The sequence below is a fragment of the Vulpes lagopus genome, chromosome 5 (assembly GCF_018345385.1).
Source record: "Vulpes lagopus strain Blue_001 chromosome 5, ASM1834538v1, whole genome shotgun sequence".
Classification (NCBI taxonomy): Eukaryota; Metazoa; Chordata; class Mammalia; order Carnivora; family Canidae; genus Vulpes; species Vulpes lagopus.
Genome location: NC_054828.1, coordinates 56361113 through 56374757, shown reverse-complemented (window position 1 = coordinate 56374757; position 13645 = coordinate 56361113).

Sequence of the window (13645 nt, the reverse complement as noted above, 5' to 3'; positions counted from 1 at the left end):
CATAGAAACCCAAAAGGCTGAGAGCTTCCAGGTTAGTGAGCATGTGACGTGGGGACAGTGGCTGTCCTGGAGAACCCGTGGAAGAAGCGCCTTCCCCCATACTTTGCTGTACGCATCTCTTCCATCGATTTCCAAGTTATGTCCTTTTATAACGAACCGGTGGTCCAAGAAGTACAATATTCCTCCTTTATGTCCCATGAGCCGCTCCAGCTCATAGATTAATTGAACCCTAGGAGGGTGTGTTTGGAGCATCCCATCTGCAGCCACTTTGCCAGAAGCACAACCTGGGACTTGCCACTGGCATCTGAACCGGTGGGAGGGTTGAACTGTGGTTGTGGGAAGGAAACCCACACATGGGACTTGGTGTCGGAAACATAGAGGGAATTTTAGAGATGTAGGAATTCGCTGGGGAAGGCGGTGAGATCGTAAACCAACGTCCTGAAGGCTGGAGCACGGAGCTGTGGGTCACGAGTGATGGCATTCTGTCCATCCATTTCGTGCCGACGAGGAGCAAAGACTTGGAACTTAAACCCCCTCTTAGAGACTCTCAGGCATCGTGGGCGGCTCTTAATTTCTCCGGCTGTTCACTGTCTCTCATTCTTCTTCAAACTACCGATGAACTTGAACTTTCCAAGGGTACAGTAGGTTTGAAGCCTCTTTCTCTCCTGCTGCTGTCTCTCCCGGGTCATGAGAGGGGCAGGTAAGGGCCAAGTAAGCCGGAGGGTCACAGCCCAAAGTCACGGGAGGCACCAGCCCAAAGGTCACGTGTAGCCAGGCTGGTGGGCACATACCAAACTCTACCTCGGTTGTTTCAAATCCTTATTCCCCCCTTTTTGTCCTTCTTCTTCCTCTCCTGTGTTTTCTACCCTACGCTGTACACACTAAAGTGCTGAGGTGACAGTCAGTAGTCGTGGCTAATTAGCGCCTTGTGACCATGCTGAGGGAGAGTAGAGCAGCCAGGAGGACAACGCGACAATGGGAAAAGCAGGAGCCTCGGTGGCCCCGTCAGTTGACCGTCTGACTCTCCATTTCAGCTTGGGATGTGACCTCAGGACAGCAACATCCAGCCTCGCCTGGGCCCTGCGCTCCAGGGAGTCCGCGTAAGGTTTTCTCTCTCCTCCCCCCATTCCGGGTGCATGTGCTTGCTTACTCTCTTGCTTACTCTCTCTCTCTTTCAAAATAATAAGTGTTTTTTTGAAAAAAACAAACAAACAACAAGAATCTCATAGGAACACAGGGACAATAAAGCTGGGCCTAAGAAATTCCATGTGGTGTTGGAGACCTAGGAGCCTTCAACCCAGCTCTAGGAATGGAACATTCTTCTTACCCCTTAAATTTATGGGTCTCTCACCTTTATTTTTTTTTCTCTTTTTTTTTTTCTCTCACCTTTAAAGTGACCCAGTCATTGTGCTTCCGCTCCTTCTACTGCTACCAATGGACCATCTCCACTCTGTAACTTCTCTTTAATGCACAGTTGGGGTTATTTATAATTTGGGGTCATTCACGACCTCAGCCTGGCATCTCCCACGAGCCCCCACCATCCCCCAAGTCTCACTGTAGGACCCCCACTTGCTCTCCTTGCTGTGGCTCATCCTGGGTCTTCCACTCCTACCCTAGAAGGGTAAGACGTCGACGGACCACTGTTGTCCCCGGGGCCAGAGCTTCGGGGGCTACGCAGGCCCAGACACCACTCCCCAGGTGGTGCACAGGCTGCCTCTGCGTCATGTAACCCTTCCTGATCCAATTAATCATGGTGGTGATGAGAAGTCAAGGGCACATGGCCAAAGTCCCGACCCTCAGGACTTACGGAACCTCAGCGTCATCTCCCTGTCAGGCTGCCTGGGCATGGATCTTCTAGAAGAGTCTGGGGGCTCTGGATTGGCCCATTGGGTACATGTGACTGATTTCAATTCTCTTTAGTAAAGGAAACAGATCGGAGGTTCTTGTCCAGCCCAAGGCTACACCATGGTTGCCACCGCTTCCCGGCCGCCACCCCTATCACATCCTCCTTGACTCCAGCCAGACCAATCAGATACTCTTTCCAAAGAATTTGGAGTTAGGACACTGAGACAGTCTAACTAAGTCAGATGATAATGAGATGGGTGCTTGCACCGAAAGCTGCAACGGAATTTGGTTAGCATGAACATCCCCCCCACCATGCCCCATGCAGGGCCTGGGACCCCCCGGCAGGCCGCAGCCTCACCTGTCCCCTACCTGGGCTCAGGGCTGCAGGGCCACCCCTCCGGAGGCCCGCTCGGCTGCCAGTCGGGGTGCTTCGCTCCACGTTGGCAAAGCTCAGCTTCTGGAATTATCCCTGGGCCCCCAGAACCAGAGTTCAATCTCCAGAAGGCGTTCTCCGAGGAGCCCCGTCCCTTCTCAGCTCAGGCCGCAGGCACTCCGTGGCCCAAGGCAGCCTCCACGGAGCTCATGGGCCACAGACTCCGGAGGCCTGTCATCCACCGAGGCGGGGACACCACGGAGTGGAGGCCCAGCCCTCACCCCGCATCAGAGGCCTCAGGCCCGCGCATCCCTTCTCTCCGCCTGCGTTCTAAGGAACTGAGAAATCAGAAAAAATGAAGCACATAATGGGTCGATGTGTCACATTTTTAAATTATAAACTTAATATTGCAGGGTGTGCCTTCAAAGCCTCCGTGAGCGAGCTCTTGAAGATCAGCGGTCTTCTCTTCCCAGACACAGGCAGCCCTGGGTGACCCAGGCCTCCCACAGGGGCATCGGCTTTCCCCTTGCTACTTCAGGGGGCAGCAGACTGATGGTTCCCGTGCACAGACTAGCTCCAAATTTTACATTTTTAGCTCCAAATTTCCAAAAAGAGAGGAAGGGGGATTACACGGGCAGATGCCCCTCCTGGACTTTCTAGGAAGGGTTAACTTGTCTACTCCCCTGAGAGAGAAGTAGCCTGAGAGGCCAGGGTCATGACAGAAGAAAACACTTCTCTACTGAGAAGTAATTATCAAGGAATACTTTTTTTTTTTTTTGGCTAGTAACTATGATTTGAGTATTAGATGTATTTTGTTACCTGGAAGCTTGGTTATGCCGGGTGGTGTCGGTATTGTAGGACACCTCAGTGAATTAGGAGCTAAGCCTAGGAGATGGGTCCTGTTATCACCCCCGTTTTATAGATGAGGAAGCCTTAGTACAAAGCTGTTTTTGTTTTAATTTTATTTTATAAGTCATCTACACTCAACGTGAGGCCTGAACCTACCAGCCTGAGGTCAAGAGCCAGCCAGGTGCCCCCACCAAGTTTTGATCAACACAGATTGGATCCCTCGCCTTGTAAATAGTAAGGGTGGGTCTCAGAGGTTCTTTCTTTCTTTTTTTTTTTTTTTAAAGATTTTTTAATTTATTTATTCATGAGAGGCACAGAGAGAGAGGCAGAGACACAGGCAGAGGGAGAAGCAGGGAGCCCAATGTGGGACTCGATCCCAGGTCTCCAGGATCACGCTCTGGGCCAAAGGCAGGCACTAAACCGCTGAGCCACCCAGGGATCCCCTCAGAGGTTCTTTCTTTCAGGAGCCGCACGACTGATTTTCCAGGTGTGGCCCCTAGGAACCTAGAACTTGACATTCTCGGGCTTCGCTCCAGACCTAGTGCTCGAGGACCTCTGGGGCTGGCACCCAGCAACATGGGCCAACCGCCAACCGGCCCTCCAGGTGATGCTGATGCAGGCTCACCGGCTCCTGCTCTCCGGCCCATGGAGCCTGGGTCCCTGGGGGCGGGGGTGGGGGGTGCGGTGGTGGATCCAGCCCTGCTAGGGCAAGGGGAATAGGAAACAAATGGAAAAGTGAAGTAGCCTTGGAGTGTAGAGAAAAGGGGAGTCGTAGAGGCAGACAGGATGGTACTTATTTCAAATTTAAGAAAAATTAGTGGAAATGTTGGCCAAAGCCTTGACTAAGAGAAATATTTGTTTTTGTTTTGTTTTTTTTTAATTTTTATTTATTTATGATAGTCACAGAGAGAGAGAGAGAGAGGCAGAGACACAGGCAGAGGGAGAAGCAGGCTCCATGCACTGGGAGCCTGATGTGGGATTCGATCCCGGGTCTCCAGGATCGCGCCCTGGGCCAAAGGCAGGCGCCAAACCGCTGCGCCACCCAGGGATCCCTAAGAGAAATATTTGTAAAGCATCTCCCTCCTGTGTTTGACATTTGTCTACAGGGAATTCATGTAGCTCACATTACAGCACATCAGGTAGGTAGTAAACATGCACCGGGTGGTCACGCAGAGGAGGAATCGAACGTGGTGACCGTGGTGACCGTGGCTTCAGGCTGTGAAGCCCGGGGCCTGAGGGCCAATCCCAGCTCTCGTGCTTCCTAGCAAGCAGATGTCTTCACTTCTTTCCCTTCCAGAGCGCTCGCTAGGACACGGGGTTGATACCCACAGTAAACTGCATCTGTCAACAAAGTTCATTTTCCAATTGACTGTAGAAATCCAGGGTGAAGTGGGGCACGGAGCTTTATTAATTATTGAAGAATTTATTTTCATTGGAGGTATTTGCAGTTCATGTTTATCTGATGCCTACCTGATTGAGTCCTCAAAGTTTAAATCTCCATTCCGCGGTAGGAAAAGATCTTGCTCAACATTTTGGTCAAAACTTGCTAACCACTGAGAGGTTTATTGAAAGCCACAATGAGGAAATGGTCCACAAAAAAAGAAAAAAAAGTACTGTCGTATTTTTTTACCCAAGGCTTTTGTCTTAACAAGAGTGGGAATTGGCCCTCTGGGGTATGGAGGGGCCTTTGATCTAAAGTAGACCAAATGCCTTTGTTTCTGATTAACATAACTTTACTTTCCAATAGAAAAATGAGAATTCTTGATGTGCTGCTTTGTTGTGATGATTAGAAAAAGATTGTGTAGCTGATTTTTGCCTGCTACGATCTCTGGAATACCCAATTTTTCTTCGGAACACCTTTAAATGAGAAATATAGTTTACATATTGGTCATGTGTGACGGAGGCATGTCCAGCCAAAATTTCTTGGAGATGGATGATAGCTCCTCTGTGCAATTTTTCCAACTTAAATAGCTCGTGGACAATGGGATGTAAAGCAAGCTGGGTTGGTCATATGCTTGCTCCAATGGCGGAGATGCACGGGGCTGAGTAAGAAGCAGGTGGCACCACCTGAAGCAGAAGGGTGCAGTCACATTTTATTTTTTTTTAAGATTTTATTTATTTATTCATGAGAGAAACACACAGAGAGAGAGAGGCAGAGGCACAGGCAGAGGGAGAAGCAGGCTCCATGCAGGGAGCCCGATGTGGGACTCGATCCCGGGTCTGCAGGATCATGCCCAGAGCAGAAAGTAGATGCTCAACCGCTGAGCCACCCGGGCGTCCCTGCAGTCCCATTTTAAAGGGAAATGAGAGGGCAGCCCTGGTGGTGCAGTGGTTTAGTGCCGCCTGCAGCCTGGGGTATGATCCTGGGGACGGGGGATCAAGTCCCACGTTGGGCTCCTCTGCCTGTGTCTCTGCCTCTCTCTCACTCTCTGTGTCTATCATGAATAAATAAATAAAAATAAAAATTAAAAAATCTTAAAAAAATAAAATAAAGGGAAATCAGGGAGGTGGGTGGTAGGGTGGGGGTGACTGGGTGACGGGCACTGAGGGGGGCACTTGATGGGATGAGCACTGGGTGTTATGCTATATGTTGGCAAATTGAACTCCAATTAAAAAATATGTAAAAAATTAAATAAGTAAAATAAAAATAAATAAATAAAATAAAGGGAAATGATACCAAAGTGATAGAAATCCCCCCCTCCCATCTGCTGGCCTGTTGATAAGAGGAGTTTAGGAGTCTCTCCAACATTTGGACATTTGGTTATACTCCTTGTTCCCTGCTTCTGTGGCTCTAGGTCAAAAAGACCCACCTTTGATGTGGGAAGGTAATTCTGTGCAACGAGTATGGCCTGTCTAGAGGAATCAGTTTGACTATTTTCAGGTAAAACATCCCTCCCCACTTTTTGATACAATGATGAATTGAAGAACTGCTGGGACCACTCTGCACCCAGAGGGGTTGGAATGCAAAGGTTGTCTCAACTGAACAGGCTCTTTGCTTCCATATTACCCTCATTTCCCCATCCAGTTAGGACTACAATCCATTTGCGCTGGGGTCAGTAGCTCCTGAAGTAGTTCAAACATGGGTGTGACATCTGTGAGTCCTTTATAGTTTGGCCTGCCTCCTCTGCAGAGACTGAGGAGGCTCCCAGCTGCCCAGCTTGCACCTGGGCTACTGATGGGTTTCCCTGCTCATAGGGAACCTGCCTCCCCCACCGCAGCAGCCCGGCTCCAGGATCTCCCCCTGCAGTGGTCACGCCCTTGGGTAATCCCCTCCGGCACTGTACCCGGTTGGTCTGCATGGCCACTAGCATATGGCAAAAGTGATGGCATGCCGTCACCAACGTTAGGTTATAAGACGCCAACTTCTGTTTTGGTGTCATCTGTCTCTGTCTCGGCGTATCTCTGTGTCCCCTGGCTCGCTCTCTCTGGGGAAACCAGCTGTCATGCCACAGAGCCATTTAGGCAGTCTATGGGGACATCCAAGTGGCAAGACGCCGAGGCCCTGAACACCGATGTGAGCAAGCTCCAGACTGACCCCTGGGCTCCAGCTAGGCCTCGGCCGAGGGCCTGCACCCCCACCAACAGCTCGCTCCAACTCCTTACGAGACCCTGAACCAGAGCACCTAACCGCCTGGCTTGGCCCTGACGGATTCCTGACCCGCAGACTTGATGATGCAAAAGCTTGTTGTTATAAACCGCTTAGTTCGGGGGGGAAAACTTGTTACACCACAGTAAGTCACTCCTGCAACGTCCCTGTGACTACACCAGCAGCTGTCATCCAACAGCTCTTAGATTTCAAGAGCACGTGAAGATTTAAGACTCGTGGAGCTCGCACCATTCCCGAGCAGGTTTTAGAACAGAGCATCGACGATGACATAGATCTGACCATCCCGTCTTCCAGACTCTTCAATTTCAACATGAAGTCACTGCTCGAGCAGCCTTATTCATGAGGTTGTGGACTTGCTCCACTTTCTGTCCCCAGTGTCTTAGGCAGTGATGCCATTGGTTCTTCAGGTACGGGGCCACAGGTGCTGAGTTTGGTCAACCTGCCGGGTCGCCCGAGGACCAGAACTTCCACTGAATCTCAGAAGCTCATTTTAAAAAGGTGCGGGGAGGGGAGGGGAGGCAGGTGGGCTGATGAGAATGAAAGCTGTTGAATGCCTGATCCTTCAGGGGTAGGTCTCTGGTTTGAGGCAGAGCGGATCCTGCGGCACCCTCAGCACCACCTCCCTCTGGGCCTCACTCCCAGGCCCTTCACGGCGTGCTGGGCAGGTGGCCACCAAGCTCCAGGCTTGCAACCTTCCAGCTCAGTACCCAAAAGAAAGAGCTTTTCTCAGTAATTCCCTCCAGGCTCCAGGCTCCAGGACTGCTTCTCGGTGGACCAGCTTAGCTCACTTTAGACTTCAGGGAAGTTGCCAGGGCAGGGCACGGCCTGTAGCTGCCTTCCTGCGTTGTCATGTACGATGCTGGTGGCTTAGTTCCTTAACCTCTCTCAGCTCTGTCATCTGTAAAATGGGGGGACCCCTGGAGAGCTCAGGGGTGTAGCGCCTGCTTTCGGCCCAGGGCATGACCCTGGAGACCCGGGATCGAGTCCCGCGTCGGGATCCCTGCATGGAGCCTACTTCTCCCTCTGCCTGGGTCTCTGCCTCTCTCTGTCCCTCAGGAATAAATAAGTAAAAAAAATATATATATATATATTTCATAGGAGCACTGTGAGGATTTAACTGTTAACAAACCTGAAGCACTTACCAGAGTTGGGGCCTCAGTGTTAGCTCCTGTATGAATGGCCGCCTGTGAACCTACGTTGGCCTACTCACTCTGGGAAACGCACTTTCCCCTCTTCTATACCAAACGTGAGATTCATGGAGCAGGACTACGGACCTGGAAGGGATGTTAGTGGTTTGCCATTAGAAAGTCACTAACGTCACCCTATAGTCTGTTGACCCTTTGATGGTGGTGTGACAGGGAGGCTCAGCTGGCCTTCATCCTTGACTAGACCAGCCTCCCTTGAAGTGGCTACGCGCCTGTCCTAAACGATGAGACTAGAGCAAATGTGGTTACGTTCAGCTTCTGGCAAGTAATCAAGAGGGGAAGTTCGTTCTCCTGTTTCTTCTTTCCTGCCAATCGTAATGTGAACCAAAGGGCTGGGGCTGGAGAAGCCACCTCGCATCATTGAGACCACCCCCCAAGATGCTGTCGCACAATTGAGAAAGAGGCCCACCTTCCCATAGAACTTGGGGTCCAGGTTACCCTTTTGTGTGAATTTTAAAAAGGCCCCTGGGCAGCCCGGGTGGCCCAGTGGTTTAGCACCGCCTTCAGCCCAGGGCGGGATCCTGGAGACCCAGGGTCGAGTCCCTCGTCGGGCTCCCTGCGTGGAGCCTGCTTCTCCCTCTGCCTGGGTCTCTGCCTCTCTCTCTGTGTGTGTCTCTCATGAATAAATAAAATCTTTAAAAATATATTTTTTAATAAAAAATAAAAATAAAAAGGCCCCTTTCCTCCAGGCTGACTCTCCCTAGGCCCCTGTCCGCTGATCACAGGCTCAACGGCACCACCTGCCGGTTCGGCCCTTCGGCCACATGCAGGAAGTGACCTGCGGACCTTGAGGCGGCAGCCCTCTGGAGAACGGGGCCGCGCGCACCCAGCAGCAAGACTGGGGCTCTGGGATTCTCTGGCCATGCGGTGCCACGCCGGCCAGCCTCTCCTTACTTGCATTTGTACTTAAACCTCCACCTCGTTTAAGCCACTGTTTGCCTTTTTGTCCGTTCTGACGTGGAGGCTCCTCTGCAACATACTGAGAGCCTTGGATTTTATTCTTGGCTGTTTGGATTCATGCTTTCTATCCGCCCCCCCCCCCCCCATTATATCACATTGCCTTTATTTAGTAGCACATTAATCAACAGCCAAAAGTGAATGCTACCGATTACCCTCTGTTACACATTTTCTGGTTTTCTTTTCTTTCCACCACTGGGACTAGAGCTTCCCCCAGACTTGGAATCATTACGGTAGAGTAAAATTATGGTTAGAAAAAAAAGCATTTCTCTTCTAAGTATGTCCCCAGAGGGTTGTCTTCCAGCTTGGGGATCACGCAAACTCTTGCCTAATTAGGAAGTCACTTTATTACTTCTGCCTGACCTGCAAGAGTAAGCCAGCCGGAATTGGTCAATAGTGCCACGCTCTTCAGGCGCAACTCCCAAGAGTGTTGGCTACTCTCTACACCTCAGTTAGCAATGCATGCTTTCCCCACCCTTCAAGAAGTGGAACGGGGCCCCGAGTTAAGTGGTCCTTCTCCCCTGTTACACCACCCAAATAAGCTAACATGCTGAGAAACCTCAGAACTGGTGACACAGGATCTTCATACTGCTCTCTTCTGACTTAAACCTGAAGTAAATACCATCTGCTAATGGCTAGTTTTACCTGTTATTTTGGGCAGGAACACCACTAAATTTAAGTGGTAGTGCTTTCCCTTGTTTCTTAGGGACGGCAACTAAATCATGCTGGAGTATTTGATCACATGCTCCAACTGACAGTAGGGTATGTCCACAAAATTTTACAAAGCAAACTTATTTTGTACCATCTCTTTGCCCTCAAGATATTTCTATGTTTAAAAAGAGAATTTCTGGGGCAGCCCGGGTGGCTCAGAGGTTTAGCGCCGCCTTCAGTCCAGGTCCTGATCCTAGAGACCAGGGATCAAGTCCCGCGTCGGGCTCCCTGCATGGAGCCTGCTTCTCCCTGTCTGTCTCTCTGTGTGTGTCTGTGTGTGTCTCATGATTAAATAAAATCTTTAAAGAAAAAAAAAAAGATTTCTGCTATATAATCTCTCGGCACCACTTACCTATTTTGTGTATGTGGAAACAGACAAGAAGCAATGAAATACCCTGTCAGGATTACGCACTGGTTAATGGTGGAGGTAAATCACATCCAGATCTTTCAGCTATGTTTTTTTTTTTTCATTATTCACATTGGTTCATACCCCTCTATTTCCTGAAACTATTCCTTTGTGGCTCCGTTTCGACCAGCACGAAATGCCAAAGCTATCCACAGGCAGTCTCATCATTTTGAGTGTATGATGTGCTGAGCTGGGGGGTTTGTCTTAGCCCGGGGAACAATGTCCCAATTATCTCCACTAATGCAAACAGCTCACCAGTCCTCTATCACTCTTCCTAATCGGTCCAGCTCCCTTAGGCTGTTGGCTATCATTCTTTCATAAGCTTACATCACTAGGTAAGAACACTTGCAAGATTTAATTTGCTTCATTGACCAAACACTATTGTCAAACCACCTTTGATTTTGGTTGAAGCTTGATAATCTTGAAGTTTATGTTACTAAATTAAAGGCAAGTGCAGTATCGTCTTTTAGAAAAGCTGTGCAAAGAGTTTTCTTGTTGGGATTTAGGCTTTTACCCAATTCACTGAAGATGGCTCTTTGAAGAGTCGCATTCATTTATATTTTGGGTGGTCCCCCAAATTTATTAACATCTTCTATAGAAGTAAAATATTTGTTATTCTACAGTGTTTGTGATATGCAATTGACTCACATGTTGTTAATATTCTATTCGCGGTCATCTATGCAGTAAGTTGTACCTTTAAACTAGAGGAAAAAGATTCAGGCCCACGAGCACTCACGGGAAAATCATGTAAGACAAATCAAATTTGCCTCAGGTATTTCGGAAACTCTGCTTTCTTGATGAAACCAGGAAGCACACATTCCTTCTAAGCTCATGTGAAATTTTTTGCTCCCCAGTGGAACTACTTTATTCCTGAGTCCCACACTGAAACATTTCTTATGTTGGGCTAAAACATGTCATTTGGAAAAATCAGTTAAAAGCACTGTAAGCTGGGCTGTCTCCAGGTAGTTCTTTTATAGACAGAAAAATAACCATGAGTCTCAGAGTCATGGAACAGAAGTTTGTAGCCTTGGCGGGGATTGAACAGGGCTCTGCAGCATCTGCAGATCCTGGTAAATGTTCAAAGGAGCATTTTATTCATGCATTACCCATGGAGTTAGGGGGAAAAAAAGAAAACGTCAGTTGTAGCAGTTGGAATTCCAATCAGACTCTGCACATCAAGGCTGTTTAAATTGGGCCTGACAAGACTCACTCCTATTCAACATGTTCATATGGATTTGGAAGCCCAATGTGCCCCGAGACGGACAGATGAGGCTGGTATGGAGTTTAACGTGTCAGATTCATCATCATGTCTAATAGTTGTGAATAAATTAGTACAAAGTTGAAGCAGCTTTTCAGGAAGTTGTAAAAAAAAAAACTGTACAGGTTTATAGACAATGTGAAAACCCTTCTACAATATTCAGGCATTAGTAGCATGCAATTTTTGTAAATATTACTGGCCTTAACTTTTATTTTATGAGTCAGCCGATGATTCATTTCATCCAAGACTTTCTCAACCTTTCCCAGCCCAAACTCAGAGCCCTCTGAAAATGTTTCCTTGGCGGGGAGCCTGGGTGGCTCAGTGTCAGTTGGTCAAGCGTCTGTCTTCGGCTCAGGTCATGATCCCAGAGTCCTAGGATGGAGCCCCTTGTCTGGCTCGCTGCTTCTCCCTCTGCACTCCCTCTATCATGCTCTCTTTCTCTCAAGTAAATAAAATCTTAAAAAAAAAAAAAAAAAAAAAAACCTTCCTTGGCACATACTCTTCTGTTAGATTCATGGGCCTCTCTTCTCATCTTTGCATATACCTAGCACAAAGCTCAAGTTGATTTTTTAAAGATTTTATTTGAGAGAGAGAAGAAAGAGAGAGCATGAGTTGGGGGGTGGGCAGAGAGGGAGAAGAAGACTCCATACTGAGCAGGGAGCCCAACACAGGGCTGATTCCAGGACCCGGAGATCATGACCGGAGTCTAAGGCAGATGCTTAACTGACTGAGCCACCTAGGCCCATCAGATTGATTCTGAAATGAAGAAAAAAAAATGTGATTGTTCTGTGGAGTCTCTGAAGACTTGTGGTGGGTTCTCTCTTGTAAAGATCAAATGAAGAGTGGAGACAAATTCTACATCCATTTTACTACCTATGAAAGACAGACATAGCTGTTATCTACCTCAAAGATGTCAGAGGGAATAAAAAGAGAAAAACTCTTCACATTTATTGCAGACACCTCAAGTAATACAAAGTACAGCCTAACTATTACTGAGTAGGCTATGTGAGGGGTAGTGAGCCATGGCAATGAGGGCAGGGCGGGGCAGCATGTCCTTACGGGGCTGACCCCCTAAATAATAAATGCACTACTTAAGAACACCTGCAGAAAGCCAGGGGACTTCTTGGTGGTAAATGGAACACAGCCCTAAGAAAATAAAACTTTTTTCAGGGGCACCTGGGTGGTTGAGTGTCTGTCTTTGGCTCAGGGCCTGACCTCGGGGTCCTGGGATCAAGTCGCACATCAGGTTCCCTGCATGGAGCCTGCTTCTCCCTCTGCCTGTGTCTCTCATGAATAAATAAATCTTAAAAAAACAAAACAAAACTTTTTTCCAGCTCAGCTCTATCACCTACATTCAGTATCACAGATTGGAAAGACAAAGGTATACCCAATTGTGAAACTGTGAGGTTGAACAAAAAAAAGTCAAGAATGCTCCTCGGAAGTTGGCCTTTTCTTGAACAGTTCTTATTCCAAAATGCTCTGTATAATCGCTGTTAATTTGTACTGAGGGGCAATGCTACATCTGCAGACATGGTACCCAAACCTAAAAGGTTACTGAAATTTTATTTCCCCATTCTTCCCTCACACTAATGTCAACACACAGATATGAAAGCAGACTAAGGAAATTAGGACTTATCTGAGAACACACGACAGCTTTAAGCAAGAATTAAGCTTTGTATTATAGCCACATGCTCCTACTTTTCCAACAACCTTGAAGAATATCTGAACTACAATCTTCAATAAAGTCTCTCTACATTTGTTGTCAGTTTTAATCACCTCTTGCTTGTCCGCTTAGTGCCTTTAGCTCTTAGATGTTGCACCTGGAGATTCCTGCCTGCTTTATGATGGAGGTTTATATGCCCCTTTAATTGAAAGCAAACCGCCTTAGATAATCCAGTGACAACAATGTTACAAGGTCCACTTTCCGTTAAAAGGCAAATAGAAATATTAGGCTGTTCTCTAAAATGGAGAAAAACACATAAAAATAACCCTGCAATCTGCCACACCACTTCCTTTACCAGAGATAAAGCCCCGAAGCCTAAAATGCCCCTTTTGTATTTCCCCCGAGGTGGGAGCAGGGGAGAGCGAACAACTGCAGTTCTCAGGGACTAAGCTTTCCTCGCTGTTTGCCGCTTCTCTGCCCAAAGACTTCAAGTCGTACAGCAGGTTAAATACCGTATTTATGCTACCACAGTAACTTTATCAACTTTAATCCCAAATTTTAATATTCTATGTTAAAAGCATTTAATTAAAAAACGGGTAAAAATATGGAAGGATGATCAAAACGCATACATACACCTTACTTGTAAGCAGTGCGGTTTTTTTTTTTTTGAGGTTAAAGTGGATTTGTAAAATTACAGGAAGAAGGGGTGACATAAGACGGTATCTTAAACGTAATTTGTCAAAGAGCTTCTTCATTTTATTTACTTAAAAT